The sequence below is a fragment of the Meriones unguiculatus genome, chromosome 15 (assembly GCF_030254825.1).
Source record: "Meriones unguiculatus strain TT.TT164.6M chromosome 15, Bangor_MerUng_6.1, whole genome shotgun sequence".
Taxonomy (NCBI): Eukaryota; Metazoa; Chordata; class Mammalia; order Rodentia; family Muridae; genus Meriones; species Meriones unguiculatus.
This window is the reverse complement of record NC_083362.1, coordinates 13,470,650-13,483,532: the sequence shown is the minus strand read 5'-3', so window position 1 is coordinate 13,483,532 and position 12,883 is coordinate 13,470,650. Positions and strand designations below refer to the sequence as shown.

General features: G+C 44.8%; 1 protein-coding gene across 4 annotated transcripts in view; it reads right to left on the bottom strand.

Annotated features, from left to right (window-relative positions):
• The window catches only part of Arhgap28 (Rho GTPase activating protein 28), a 152,230-nt gene that overhangs the window by 86,833 nt on the left and 52,514 nt on the right, over positions 1–12,883 (bottom strand). The window lies entirely within an intron of this gene.

Genomic DNA, 12,883 nt, shown 5'->3' with positions numbered 1-12,883 from the left:
AATTCAGCTGGTAAATGTGAATGATTCTAGACATGATTTCCTTGGACATTTGGTATCAAAATACGGTTTTGCTCAACTCCCCATCCACTTGAAGTTATGCACTGCCCTTCTGATTGCTTTCTTTCAACCACTTATTCCAAACAGTGAATATTTCCTAGAGAAACGCTTTTTTTTTCCTAAAAATGTCTTCAATATGTATCAATTAGAAATAATGTATTTATATTCAGTACTCATATATCTATCATGATTGTGAGAAACAAGCTTCTATAATAATTTCATTAGTGTATGCTGTTCTTTGACATAGATTTCTTCTATGCCAATTTTCCCTACTTTAGAAGAAAGCAATGAAATCAATCTTGTGAGCTAGGTTGAATTTGGGAACCAGAAAAATCAAACTGCCAATGTCCCTTTCTCAGTCCTGGCTCACATCTGCATCCAGATCCATTCCTGTTCCTCCCTGCTCTGGAATTCTCAGACCAACAAGTTTGTGTGTTTCTATACCTGGATCACAGCATGCCAGGAATCTCAGAATGTTCGGACCACAGTGAGGGCATGAACTCCTGCAAACATGTACAGAAGTTAGTCTGAGTTTTAGTTGACAACAACCACAGAGAGCAGAGAAGAGGAAGCAGCCCGAGTTAGTGTGACACAGCCTCGGGCCAAGGAAGGGAGAGTTGGACAGGGATGGAGGAAGGATGCTCAAAGTTCAGGAATCCAGATACATCTCGGGTACCAGGAAGAGGTGGATGGAGTTGAGCTATGAGCACCACGCCTGGTTCTAAGCCCATGTTTCTTTTAAAATGTCTTAGTGATATAACTGTGCTTGAGTAATTTGGAATCTGAGTAATTTCACTTATGTGACTGAAACAGGGGCTTGAATGGGAGTGTTGTTTACAGGTATGAAATGCTTCTAAAAGGAGATTTAAAATACTTAACAAGCACTGAAATGAATGTAAAGAAACAGCTGGCCAGGTTAGAGTTTGTTTTTATTTTTTCTTGTATTCTTCTTGGACAGAAGCAGGTGCTGTATCCACCCGTTTGTTTCTCTAGCCTCCAACTGTCGCCAAAATTCAGTGTCTGTGCTGCCTTCACAGACAGCTTTGACTCCATGGACTCAGATAGCCCAGCAGAGATGCTGCCTTTGTCAAAAACAACATTAGGAAAACCTTTAAATACTGGAACCATAAAATGAATAAAGCATAATTAATAATAATAATAATAATAATAAATACTGGAACCATGATTCAAGCTTTACTTAAGCTTTTCAAACGTGACTAAAACTGGGTTTTTACAAAGAGACTGTTCAAGTTTTTGCTGTCCAACAAGCAGTAACTCTGGCCTTTGTTTCCATGTCTGTCCAGCATGGACCTTCTTGAGTAATGAAAGTGAATGTCAGACTTAACTTCACCCAGTAAAGTGTAGGAATGTGTCACTTTATTCTTCTTTGTGTCCTTAAAACCTGTAGCAGCACACAGAGTTTAGGGCGGATCTGGTAAGTTTACGAAGAGAAGAGAACTTGAGCCTAACTTTCAGGTAGAGGATAGGGAAGAGACTGGAGGCAGAGAAGGTGAAGCAAGAGATGCTTCCCAGATGTTTTAGTATATTCCCCTAAAATGAAAGTCATAAATTGGGCATGGTGGCACATGCCTATAATCCCAGTACTCAGGGAGGTAGAGGCAATCCAATGTCTGTGAGTTCAAGGCCTACAAAGAGAGTCCAGGACAGCCAAGGCTACACAGAGAAACCCTGTTTCAGAAAGAAAGAAAGAAAGAAAGAAAGAAAGAAAGAAAGAGAGAGAGAGAGAGAGAGAAAGAAAGAAAGAGAGAACGAAAGACAGTCATGACGCTCTGGTGGGCAGCTTACATCCTGGAGGCTCCTGCTATTTTTGTCCCAGAAAAGGTGTCTAGCCTTGAGCTGTGCTTCCTCCTCTCAACTTGGGAATCCTGACACACACTCTGAGTCAAGAGTCCAAGGCATGAGAGGAGACTCCAGATTTCTGACAACACTCCCAGAATGCTATGCAGTCCAGACATACCAGGCCCAGCAAGGCTGCCCAGGGAGCTGCACCCTAAGCATCTGTAATTGCATAGACTCCTTTCTGAGTCCTGAGGGGAAGCAGACAGCAAACGCAGGCTGGATAACGGAGAAGATACCTATTCTCAAACCAAAGGATCCTACGACTGAAAACTAGGGCAGGACCAGCTGACATGATCAGCAGAACCAAAGAACTTCCAGGCTGGAATGAGAACAGGAGCAGTAGAACCTGGTCATAGCAAAGCAATGGTAAAGGGCATCTCGGGTAGAGGCCTGGCCTACTCTAGGCCCTTCCATCCAACCGGAAACCAAAAGGGCAAGGGGGGCAGTGGGAACAAAAGCAGCTATCCAACAGAGGAGCCTCAGACTCACTGAGCAATGTACTGTTTCCTGGGGTTAAAGGTAAACATCTTTCCAGCAGAGGGAAACTGGACTGGTTCAAAGGGCAGCGCGAGGAAAGCATGCAGTCAGCCTGTGTGCCTAGGTCCACTCCAGCAGTGCTTAGGGGCTAGGTGAGTAAGGTCAGCTCTAGAGATTAAAGAACACGCTGAATGCCCCAGGCAAAGGCAGAGAGGAAGTGCTCAGAAGCCATTAGCAGCCCAGCAGCAGGCGGTAGAGGGGGTTGCCCTCCCTTGGGTCTTTTGGAGAAACAGGACTGGCAGGTTGTCCTGAGACAGTCAAGGAAACCAGGGGTCACTCTCCTCTCTGCTCTCAGAGGCTCTTTGTCAGGAAGCCTCTAGGTGGTTGGGTGGTTGGTTTGTTTGGTTGTTTGGTTTTGTTTTGAATTTAGATGCAATCGCTATGGATCATGTCTAATAAACAGAGCTTTGAAATAGAGTGAACCAAGGAAAATACACACCAGCAAGCACGACGGCAAGCAGACAGTTTCTAACCAGAAACCTGTCAGAGAAGTTTTAGTTAGGATGTGAAATGCAACTCCCAAAATGCTCTAGTACTGTCACACCCACACACCACGCCCAGTAGTTAGCCTGATTATAAAGCCTCTAATCTCAATGGAATAATCAATTCACTAGTTCAGACCTGAGTGAGCTATTAGGAAGTCACTTGGTGGGGGAGGGTGTTTTTAAAAGGTATGGTTTGTCCCCAGACTCTTCCCTGCCACTCTGCTGACAACCATGAGGTGAGCGGAGTCCTCTGTCACCTACCCCTCCACCGTGATATTGTCCCTTACCATAGTCCCACAGCAGTCAAATCAGCCAGCTGTGGTCTGGGAACTTTGAAACCTTCAGCCCAAATAAACCTCTCTCTCTTAAGTAGTTTTTCTCAGGCTTTTTGATACAGGGATGAAAAATGAACAAAATGCCAGTATGCATACATATCAAATGTATACATACTGTTATATACACATATACTTATTTATATGTGTAGAGATTGTATGTTTAATTAACATCAATACATGTAATTAACCTTGCATATAAATTGCTTACATATAAATATATAATTAACATATGCACACTATGAAGGTGACTGGTTCCAGAGCTTCCTGTAAATATCAAAACTCCATGATGTTCAAGTAAGTCCCTTATACGGAATGTCATAGTATTTCCAGTGAATCTCTGCATGCTTTAAATCATCTCTGGATTATAACTAATACCTATTACAATGTTAATGCATGTGAACAACTATTAAACTGTATTTTGCAGAGGAGACGGACTTGACAAGACAAAAAGTGTGGATGCATTCAGTACAGGCACGTACGTCCCAAGCATCTTCAGTATCGGCTGGCAGAATGACAGGATGGAGAATCTACAGATTTGTAGGTCCCACTGGCATGCGCCTTCACAAACACACAATCCTATCTACCTACCTACCTACCTACCTACATGCATGCATGCATTCGTAACTGAAAGGAATTTCTGATTGATTCTCTAATCAAAGTTCTCACGGGCACATTGGACATGGAAGCCCTGTACGGATGTACACACCTGTAGTCCCGGCCACTCATGAGGTAAGATCACCTGAGCCTGGGAGTTTGAAGCCAGCATAGGAAACAACATGGCGAGAGATCGGGTCAAAAGTAATAGAAGAAAGGAAATTGTTTGTTTACTTTTTAAAATACATTATTAAAAAGTCAACACTATTTCATGGCTAAAAAAGCAATGCACCTCCTGCAGCCACTGAGGGAAAGACCTTGCTGAGCTGGGGATGGTTATTCTCCCCCCATTTGTATATTTATTCACTTTACAGCCTGATCCTAGCCTTCTCCCAGTACTCTCCTCCCAGTCCCACCTTCATGCCTCCTCTGGAATTCCCCTTCTCCTTCTTGGAGAAGGGGAGGCCCCCAAGGGGTATCAACCCACCCTGGCACCTCAAGTTGCAGGAGGGCTAAGTGCATCTTCTCCCACTGAAACCAGACAAGGCAGCCCATCTAGGGGAAAGGGATCCAAAAGCAGGCAACGGTCAGAGACAGCCCCTACTCCTATAGCTAGGGAAACCACAGGATGCTCATGCTGCACATCTGCTACATAAGTGTAGGGGGTCTAGGTCCAGCCCTGGCATGCTCTTTGGTTGGTGTTCAGTCTCCGTGAGGCCCCATGGGGCTAGTTTAGTTGACCCTGCATGTATTCTTGTGGTGTCCTTGATCCCTCCCACTTTCTCTATCCTTCTTCCTACTCTTCCACAAGACTCCCTGAACTCGGCCTATTGTTTGACTGTGGGTCAAACATCAGCTGCTGGATGAAGCCACTCAGAAGAAAGTTATACTAGGCTCCTGTCTGCAAACATAGCAGAGTATCGTTAATAGTGACAGGTCTTGGCTCTCTCCCATAGGGTGGGTCTCAAGTTGGGATAGTAACTGGTTTGCCAGTCCCTCAATCTCTGCTCCATCTTTACCCCTACACTTCTTATAGGCAGGACACATATTGGGTCAAAAGTTTTATGGGTGGGTTGAGGTCCTACCTGGCTACAGGAGGTGCCGACTTTATGCTCCTAAACTTCCTGCAAGGAATCTCAGCAAGGGTCACCCCCATAGACTCCCCAGAGCTTCCCCTGTCCGAGGACAGTTTTTAAGCGAGCTAAGAATGATGAGAAGTGACAAACTCTCAGAGCTGCTTCATCAGAACCTGGTGCCAGGGTGACAAGATAGTGCTGGCGTGAATTCGTCTTCCACAGAGGTCTCTAAGCTCATATTCTAAGAGACGGCTGGTTCACATCTCGACTCAGGAAGAATTGGTGAGAGTAGCACATTAAATAAATAAACAGATAAATAAAGAATGAAAAAAAAGAAAGAATCAAAATCTAAATTCTTAGCTATGTTTGAAATGCAAGATGTAAATAGTGTTACAGGGAGATTAGGATCAGGAGAGCAAGTTATTATACCCCTTCCCCCCACAAATATGAGAAAGAAAAACATCTGGAGGAGAAAAATTAAGAGCATGTGCTCAGTGTCCTACATCCAGCTGAGAGCTGGGTTCCTTGGTCCCCACTAAGCTCAGGGAAATCTGGGAAGACACTCGCTGGCTGCCTCCCTTTCTCATAAGAGGTCATGACCTCAGTAACACATGACATGTCACGTAACAGGAGCAAGCAGAAAGGTTAGAGGCAGCTTCAGCTGAGCAGTAGATCCCAGGGTTTGTTCCATTGCCTAAGGAAGGGTTGATGGGAGGAAGGACGGAGGTAGGGAAGGAAGGAGATAAAAAAAGAGGGAGGGAAGGAGAGAGGGCCTCAGAACTGAGAGCCAGGCACAAGCTACTTACGGGCCACAACTAGTTTCTATCTCATGGATACTGTATTCAATTCCATTAGCTTAGGACTCAGGCCAGTCAGGCAAAGGAGAAGCCCAACCACCTAGCAACAATAGGGGGAAGAGGGGAGGGCACAGGGGGTGAAATTGCTAATATTCCTGAGTTTCATCCAGCATCAAAGTCAAAAGTGCTAAATCAGATAAAACTGACAGGCTGTGGCAGAGACTGCATTAAACTTTCCACAATCTACTTGAATGGGGGTTTGGAATTAGAATATAAATTATAGGTCAAGAAATAAAGAAAATTGCAGTCTGTGACTGTGAAGTTCATGTACATTACAAGACTGATTTTTTTCTCAGCCTGAACTGCTTCAATATTATAAGTGAATATTTGGTTAAGGGCAAATCCTATCCAGCGGCAGCAGCTTTGGTGATCTGGCTTTTAAACTGGTCTCACTAATTCTGGTCAGCTGTCTGGGCTTGTGCATGGTCTTATCTGATTGCTGACATGGCGCTGGTCTGGCTCACAGCTTTAGTCCGTTCTCGCCAAGCTGCAGCCCTGCCTGGAAGCACATAGGCCCCCGGAGGTCCTTGGCCCTGGCCGAGGTTGAGAGGGCCATCAAAACACATACAGCACAGCTACCTACCGTGGAACACAAAGAGCATGCTCCACTCTGTTCATCTCTCCTCTCCAGTGTCATACTGCAATCACCTGTCCGTCTGTCCGTCCGTCCATTCACCTACCTAGATATCTGTGTATTTACAGTACTCGGGATTTCCAAGCAAGCACTCAACTACTGAACAAGACTATCTTTACATAAACTAAGGACCCTGAGCTTCAATGGTAGCGACATCTTATATCTACATTTTTCAAAGCAAGGCTGGTAGATTTCTACAGAATGCTATTAGAATGACACACATGGGTTAGAATAATTTTGATTCAATAAAAAATTGTCAAAGGTCTGAGCAAGACATGACAAAATGATTTTATCTATTCTCTAACAGATTTCATGGTTATGAGGAAGACATTTAAAACACTGGACAAGGACAGAAAGATGTTTTTGCTGTCCTTACAATTGGCAAGCAATGAAATGACCTACATTCCTGAATGAGAACAGACTTCATCAAAAGGCTGCTGAGGAAATCATGGCACACCTCCACTTGGGAGTCAAATACCAACATTTTTTATTCTGGAAAACAAACAAGATGCAAAGCTTATTTATCTGTTGAAACACTAACAGATATAATAATACGGATGTGGAAAGCCATTAGTATAGCCTCCAAATTCCATTAGCTCGATCTACTGAGATAGTTCAATATTCCTTTGTTACAAGAGGTAGGGTCGGTAAAATGCTTGTCCTGCAAACATGAGGAGCTGAGTTGGCTCCCCAAAAACCATGTTACAAAGAAGGGCACTGTGGTGTGTCCCTATAATCCCAGCTGTGGGGAAATGGCGGCAGGTAGATCTCTGGCCAGCTGGTTTACCAGGCAAGCTCCAGGCCATGAAAGACTGGCTTCAAAAACAAGGAGTCAGAAGCAAACACACAAACAAGATGACAGTTAAGAATCAACAGCCTAGCTTGACCTCTGGTGTATGTGTGTTCACATGCACACACGCACATGCACACATACACGTGAACACACATAACTGTCATACATAGAGTATTATCTACCTAGAATTTGTACTATATTCAGGAAAGTCATATAAAACATTTCAGAAACAATACAGTGGGGAAACTGACTAGAGCCAGGGTGCAGGTGCATTAGTGTCCAGTAATTGTATTATAATTTCTCTAATAAGCTGTAAGGGCTGAACACCTGTTGAATATCCTCAGCAGTCCTGGGAGAAATTCCTTAGGTACTGTTGTAACTTATATATCTATAGAAATAAAAACAAAGGCAGCAAGAAAGTTCAGCAGCAGCCTGGACACACTACCAGATAAAGGAAAAGCTGCAATTCAGAAGCAGGCAGCCGGACCTCAGGGCCAGGTTTCTGCCAAGCTTTGGACATTTTCCCACTGAGTTCTTGCAGTGTTTTTATTTTTCATGTGGTGACGGTTGCCAAAAATCTACTTATGAATGAACAATAAAAGCCATTTCTTCTTACTGAAAGAGGGCAGCAGCATACAATTATGGGGCATGCATGTTTTAAAGACACAGGAAGTGAAACAGGCAGGACCCTTCACGAGAGAAACCTGGAGCTCATTAATGGGCTGGCTATCAATCCATGGGAACTTTATTATTGCAGTAATTTACTCTAAAACAACAATAAAAAGACAACCATGTCAAGTTTATGGAAAACAAACCCTAAAGAACAACTGAGGAGTCTAAAGAAAGAAATGATTTGCTGAATGAGCTGCTCCTCTCTCTGCACCACACCAGTACATGCTGACCACGAGCAAACCCATCCCTCTCTTCTGACAGGGACATTAAGGGAAATAGATCTCAAGTGCTACAGCCTAGATGCTATTTAAGCCCTCCTTAAATAAAGCTGGTGAAGGCAGAGGACCATCTACATTCAGAGACTGTGAATTCTCTAAGCTTTGACCTCATAACCCTAAGCTCCACTCTTTGGCATGGGTATGCCAACCTGCTTTCTGTTTGTTTTCCTCTGAAACCCAACAGCCCCGTGAAGGAAGCAAATGAATGACAAGAAGCTTGAAGTGTCTTGAAAACAATCTGTGGACCCATGTTAAGAAGAAGGACCAAGGACCAGGGACAGCAGGTGAAGGTCAGCCCTTTCCAGTCTGTGCGGGTGAGCAGCCTAGCCCAGGACACAGAATGCTGCACTGAGGCAGAGACCTTGCAAAGCAGGAGAGCCCACAGATACTGAAGGAGAGACCCCAGCACCAGTCTTCAGGATATGAACAGAGGATGCCCCTGGCTAGGGAGGACGGGGTCGGCTGGACTCTAACAGGGGAATAACCAGATAAAACCAATTAGGTCAAGTAGCAGTCAGAGGCCGAGTCTTCTGTAGACGGTAGAACTGTAAGCAGATCAGTGAAACCGCTCCCGAAGTCCACGTAGAAGACAGTTCTGTGTAGGGCATTACTGCTTAGAATTATGAGCCCTTCGTTGGCTTCTCTCACAGAAGTGTCCCCACACACGTACACCAGGGACTGGATGTTTAAGTCTGAGAGAAAGAAAAATAGATCATCTTGTCCTTCAAGAGAGTAGAGTAAAAAAAAAAAATTCAACATGTATTGTTTCTGAAGTTTGGAGTAAATTCAACATGGACTCCTGTGCCTTTCAGTTAAGTTGGAGATCACTATGGGTTACACAGTCAGACCCTGTCTCAAAACAAGCAATGAAATAATGAACAGAGAGGCAGGGCCTCGGGTGTGGTTCAGCAGCAGCAGCAGCAGCAGCAGCAGCAGCAGAACACCTGCTAACACCTAGCACGCAGGAAGCCCTGGGGTCCCCAGCACTGAAAACCGAGGACTGAAAATGGAGCCCACAGGAGCCCTGTTAATGCAGGAAAGCAGCCTCAGTGGATAATTCAAAGTCCTGCAACCATTACCACCGAGACCTTGGCATTTTCCTACCTCTACATTATAGAACACAAAGAACACATTGGATCACCCATCCAGTTCTTGTGTGTGGAAAGGCCCCCAGGCCCCCAATCAAATTTCTGGTTCTCCTTGACCTGATGCTAAAAAGTATATGAACTTGAGGCAGAGCCTTAACCTCTTGGGTCCCTCACCTGTAAGCCTTCTCAGGATGTGCATGAAGGTTAATGAAACAATATCTCACCTGTAAGCCTTCTCCAGGGACATTCATGAAGACTAATGAAACTGCATTTGTAAACTGCCTGTAGCACTTTCCATGCCACCTAGAAGGGTATGCTAGGACTTGGCCCAAGTGAGCTGATTCTTGGGGAACAGAAGCTGGAATGAGCCAAGAGCTCAGCTCCCACAGACAGCTGAAAGGGTGCTGGCAGCAGCCTTTGCTTGGGACTTATTTACCTTGGTTTATTTATTTACTTTCAAATAGCAACTTGGAAGGAAGCTAGGACATAAAGCAGAGGACACCACAGAGGCCTCGGCCCTGCCGGAACCTTGGGAAGAGTCCAGGGGCTTCTCAGCCTCTCCCCTCTCCACCCCCAAAGTCAGCACTTCCCAGAGCAAGTCTGTAGGTACTGCCGGGCACGGTGGTGCATGGCTGTGACCTGCACGTGCTGGGTATCCTAAGCTCCAAGCAAGCCTGGACTACTAGCACAATCTTCTTACAGGACAAAATAAAGCACACAGAGCAAAATGAAACCACCCACAAAACACTTCGTATCAAGTTTTCTGTCTCCAGTTTCCCTCCTCCTAAGAGCATCTAAACCCCACTCCTACCATTACTGTAAACCCTCACATATTTCCAAAATATTCTGACATCTCGGGTGCCTCTAACATTTGGGAAGGTACGCCGTTTCTCAGAACAGTCTACCATTGGTTTGCCTAATGCAGATTCTGCTTGCTTCTGTTCTACGTACTTGAAAGAAGTTTGGAGTAAATTGGAAGTTCTTGGTGGGATGAGAGTAATTTAAAAGGGGTGGGCTCACGTTTTAAAAGAAGAAGCTTGCAGAGAGGAATTACGGGACAAAGCCCATGATGTTTTCATAGTGCATACAAGCAGACTCATTCCTCTTGAATTATTCATGGTTGGCAAAGTCTGAACTGAAAGAACATGCACCATTTACTATCCAGGAAGCTTCTCGGCCAGGTACAGTGGTGCACACCTGTGGCTCCAGCACTTTGGGGGCTGAAGCAGGAGGATTGCTAGTTTAAGGACAGCGTGATCTACACGACAATGTCCTATGAAAAGAGAAAAGGAAGCAAGGGAGGCAAAGAAACAGAGAGAAAAATATTTAAAAAAAAAGAGGAAAAACACTGAAACAAACAAATGGTGAATGAACAAATAATAAACAAAAGCAGAGGTACAAACAGGCCTCCATTCCCACTGTACTTGCCTCAGAGCTCTGCCTGGACCACTCTAAGGTCACCGTGGGCTCTCTCCACATTGCTGCAGGTTCTGGGAGTGAGGGCACACAGAAAAGCACCTTCCATAGTGATGCTGAAGGCCCAGCAACCCTTCCCAAGGCAACAGGAAGGCAGCCTGGAAGGAGGTCTGCCCAGAGCGGAGCAGGAAGGAAACCAGGGCCAGCACATCTGCATGGTCCATTTCTCTGAGAGTCAAACGTCCGTACGGCGGACAAACATGCCCCGGTCCAGCTAAGCAAACCAGCGGGCTGCCTGTGTTCCAAATCAGCAGGTCTTATGAAGCTCAGGTTCTTGGCAAGTCTACGGCAGTCTAATCTGAGCGGAGCCAAGGAAAGGCACTTACGTGCTGAGACTGTGTTCATGTAAACACATCTGGCAAATGTAGAGGGCACAGGCTAATCTTCATGGCCCACAGCGTCCACGTTTGCTTGCTCACTCCTCAAAATTCGTTTGGTAAATGAGTTTGGCAAGCCTGTTATTTATTTGTCACTGAAGTCATTTAACAATGAGAGTCCCGCTAATCAACTCGCCAAACATTCCTCTCCAGGGTGTTTTTTTCTTTTTTCTTTTTTTTAAATCTTTCCCTTAAATACTCTACAGGCTTTTGTGTCCCTGAGAAAGAACTCCCTTCTCTGAGCCTCTCCTTCTGTTTAGAGAAGCTCTGCGATGATTGTTTTGGATACAATCCTCCATCTCCGGCTGCTCTTATCACCAAGCGCCAACACATCACAGAGCTCCGAGCTGTCTCCAGACGGGGGCTTCAGTCCTGCACCCTCACAGTCACAATACTGGACTTCTAGGCTGAACCGCTTCACCGTCAGCTTTCAGAAGGTTTCTGCGCTTCCTCAAGGTTTTAATCAGGCATACAGTGCAGCCGTATAGGAAGCTTGCACCATGGCCTTCCAGTAAACCTTGAGACAGCCATTCCCTTATTGTGGAGAGCTATTGATTTTCCTTTTAGCTCATCTCGTAGGCAACTTTTTTTTTTTTAAATTCAGGCAGAACCTTGGCAAATGAGCCCTATTGTTATTGTGCCATTGTCTTCGTAGTCCCTTATCTGTAAAAGATGCCCCCCCCCTTAGGCAGCTAAGTGTTGTCCTGCCCCCCCCACTCTTCTCTCCCTTTAAGATCATAAAAACAAAGTCCTTTGTTTACATTTTCAAATCTAAACATGAGTCATATTTTGCTTTTGATTATTAGATCAGTTGCTAGTCCATGTATCCTTTGGCTTAGAGTTCAACAGGGGCCTTAACAAAATTTGGCTGTAGGGGACAGACACCTGTCCAGAGGCAGTGGCCTGATTATATTATATTTGTTCTGGTGATTACATTCAGAACTATGACTATCAGAAAGAAACCACATTAAGCAAATTCATTATTCCTTAAAGAAGAGCTCCTGTTAGTTGAACACAAACATAAACAGAACATGAGTGTAGCCATCATTTCCAACAGTGAGGGAGCCAAGCTAGTACCCCATCCTAGGTATCAGGCTGGAAATGTTTACGGCGTCCTGGGCCTGTAGTTCACAGTTGCTTTTGTTTCTGGCTGAAATCCAACATAAAGGTTTTAACCACCCACCCATGCAATTTACCCTACCCTCCATACATTTCATAAACAAGCAGTATTTCACCAAGGTGGGCTTTCTACTACACTCTAGGAGGCTCCGAAAAGAAGGCGCCACAAGGTCCAAGTGATCTTTACTTTTAGATTACAAAATGCACTGGTTAGAACAATTTTAAAACAAAATAACTACGGATATAGTTTTTAAGATTTAAAGGTAGTTTCTTTAAGTTTTAAAAAACCGCAACATCCAGAGGATTCAAATATAACTTAAAGGAAATAAAACCCCAGTACCCAGGTGTCCTGACTCCCTTGACTCCTGTGCCACCCTGCAGACAATACAGAGGGAGAGTATATGGATAACAGCGGTGGGAAAATCAGACGGGGGAGAGGACACTATGGAACCCCCTACAATTAAACTCATTAGGTCTGGGCTTCCGGGACATGCTGAGCATGGGCGCTAATTATTCTGGAGAAGCCTGCACTCAGGAAGTTAGGCAGAGGCCAGGGAAAGGGCAGATGCCATGAACAGATACTGATCAGCCAAACCCCAAGCCCCAAACCCCGGGGGCAAAAGCCTGTCCTATGGAGCAGCACAG